We start from the raw sequence: 3121 nt of genomic DNA on the forward strand, positions 1-3121 counted from the left end.
CGAGAGACGTAAACAAGAAACCTAGAGAAGTGGGACGAAATAGGTTTTCGATCGTAGCCGTCTTTAAGCTTTGTCAAAAGAGATATCTGGGTGTTTGAACACGCTTGTTTTTATTTTCTTTTTAAGAAAAATACAAAAAAAGAGGAAGTTGCGCACCTCGCGTGAGTACGGTACGGGTATGTACGTACACACGGCAGTACGGGAGAGAAAGGGACAAAAACGACAGAAAAAAAAAGAAAACACTAAAGGACCAATTGAAAAAGAGATCAAACAGCTAGACAGAGTAGGAACCTTACGAAAGGTGGGTCCCGGACTGTTCACTGCCGGGTTGCCAGACACGAACAGGAGGCGAGATGTGGTGACCGTCTTTCAACCTCGCTTCTAGCGAATAGAAGAACGCGACGCCAAAAGAAAATAGGAAATCAAACCCCCCCCCCCCCCCCCCCAAAAAAAAAAAAAAAAAGAACGCGGAAGCCGAAATATTAGACGCGCTCTCTGTGCGTAGAGCACGTACGTTGTTATGTCGCCGCTGGCGCGTACTGACCTTTGACTTTCCGTGTTAGCGAGCAGAAGGGATGGATCCCTGTTTTCGAATCGGTAAAATGGGGTAGCTATATTCGTTTTTTTTGTGTGTGTGTGTGCTTAACACACTAAGGGAGACAATGGAGAAAAAGAAAGTCAATTTTTCACGAGAGTGGCAGAGACCTAGACAATACGAAGAGAATAGGACCTTTTATCAAAGGGTAGGAAGAAAATCGAATGGGTAGTGGGGAAGAAGAATGTTTGGAAAGAAAACGGTTGGGTACGCGGGTCTCTCGCCACTCCCTTCTTTCTTATGTGCCAGTCCTTCGGTATTATTTTTTTATTCTTGTTTCGACTCTACGGAGCAGGATTAGGCCTCTGAATTCGCTGGCTCCTTCTGTTTGTCTAAGGGAAGACGCTTTCTTTTGAACCCCTTCGCGAAGCATCCTTGTATATGAATTTCAAATCATCCCGGAAAAAAATATTTACTGTCTACTATAACGCCCAAGTGGGGATAGCTTTAGGAGCCTTTGTTTACCTTGTTCCACCCAATGTCTTTTTTTGCTCGCTCAAGTCCCTCGTTCTGTCTCTTAAATTTTAGGAACGTGCACTACTGCACTAAAAATGGGAATATAAGGAAAAGGGGTTCGTGAGGAGGAGGGATTTCGTTCTTGTGGGCACGAGGGTTCGTAACAATGTGGAGAAATAGGTTGACACCACCCACCGAAAAATGATGTCTATTTTCTTGAGTGCGCAGATATTTATAACCAGAGCCTCAATAAGAAAATAAAAACTAGTGTATCATATACAATAAACTTGAAATATTGAGGACGCAAAGAGGTATCAATGTTCCCCACGTCGTGGGAAAGCTAAATTCGTTCGAAAGCACGTGGTCGAACCTGAATGGTTCAACGAAATGCATTCCTTCGCGCGTGTCCTTCAGGGGACGCGAAGTGCGTTACCAGATAGAACCAGAGCAACTGAATAGGCAAGGCTTACCGCCGAATTCAGAAACCTCGCTCAAACTACACTCAAACTGATGGGCCCCTCCACTACCTCGAGGAAGGCGCGAGGGCCGGCGCTGGCCAATCGCGACGGCGGATCCGTCCTCACGATTCGCCAGCGCCGGCCCTCGCGCCTTCCTTGAGGAAGTGGAGGGGCCCTTCAGTTTGAGTGTAGTTTGAGTGAGGTTTCTGAATTCGGCGGTTAGAGTATCGACACTCCATTACCCGACTTCCTCAGATACGCCGCCATGGTTGCTGTCTAAAACGGGTCCGGTGCAATCGGCGATAGTTGCGATTCGAAAATGAAACTTCCTGCTCTTCAGACACGCTGTCGTAAAACTCAGCCTCGTTATCGGTTCGCTTCGAGGCTGACTATTTTAAAACTTCTGAAGGAAAGAAAACCGTTATTTTCTATTTCTGATATATCTTTAGGTGACTGTTCAATATGACATAAAACAGCAGGTTGGCTGGAGTGCGGCTCTTTTAAAGCGTATACCGTATTTAGTGCCCACGAAATACGGTATACATCCTGGCATGTTCGAACGCGTACGGCCAGGTATAGTTGAAAGTATAGATTGAAATGTACCAGGACGCCTCTTTCGCCAAATCCTGACGCACGCATGTTGAAAACCTCCCAGCGAAGCTCACTAACACGGTTGCAGTTCATTATCAGCCCTTGCTCAAACGACAGTCACCGTGGAGCGTGAGCGAGTTCGGGCTACACGCAGCGTCGGCGGGAATGCTATATTCGCACTCGGGCACCTGAGCAGCGGTCTTGGTTTCGTCGACTACATATGCACCCGCTCCGGACAGCCATCCACGCACTGTTGATAAGGGACAAAGGGAAAGACTCCTCGAGGTCTGCCCTTCCCTTCGTCGGGATAATTAAAGCCGGCGAAAATGGGATTTGGCGGGCGCCGCCGATAGCGCGTCTTCCCCGGTAATGGCTGTTCCAACGGCACGCGTGCACACAGCGCTGGGCCGAGACCTCCGGGCAGTGCCTCATAATTTCTGCCTCGCTGGCGGCGGGCGGCGGCGCCAACTGGGCACTAATAAGGCGTCGCCGCATCGGTCGGATAAATCGCGCGCCGCATGCCACCTACCTTGTTTATAATCTAAAGATGTGGGGTTCTGCCGGGCACTGCTGGTATATTAGTGGGGATACTTACTAATATACTAACTTGTTTATAAGCCGCGGGACCGGGACTCCCACGAGGGTGGCGCTCGCGGTGATTCCCCGCTACGTGGCGTGCTGTGCTGGCCGTTTCGGAGGCCAAAGGCGAACCTACCTAGTACCTAATAAACAAATATGACAGGCCTATATTTTGCTGGGACAATATTACCAATATTACTTTCTGAAGGTCAGTCTATGGTAAGGAAATTTACCTTGATATACAGGTGCAAGGTGTAAACGTGTTTGCACGAATACAGCGGGATTCCTTATAATTAAGAAAGAGTAAAATAAATGGGGGCTACGTATTTGTTTATTTTATTTATTTTAATATAGGCATCTATATAATATAACAGCTTTTTTGGCGTGGAATGTTTGTTTTTGCAGTTACAGCTTATACACAGCATATGGAGCGGAGAGTGCC

The sequence above is a fragment of the Ixodes scapularis genome, unplaced genomic scaffold, assembly GCF_016920785.2.
Source record: "Ixodes scapularis isolate PalLabHiFi unplaced genomic scaffold, ASM1692078v2 PGA_scaffold0__279_contigs__length_252992795, whole genome shotgun sequence".
Lineage (NCBI taxonomy): Eukaryota > Metazoa > Arthropoda > Arachnida > Ixodida > Ixodidae > Ixodes > Ixodes scapularis.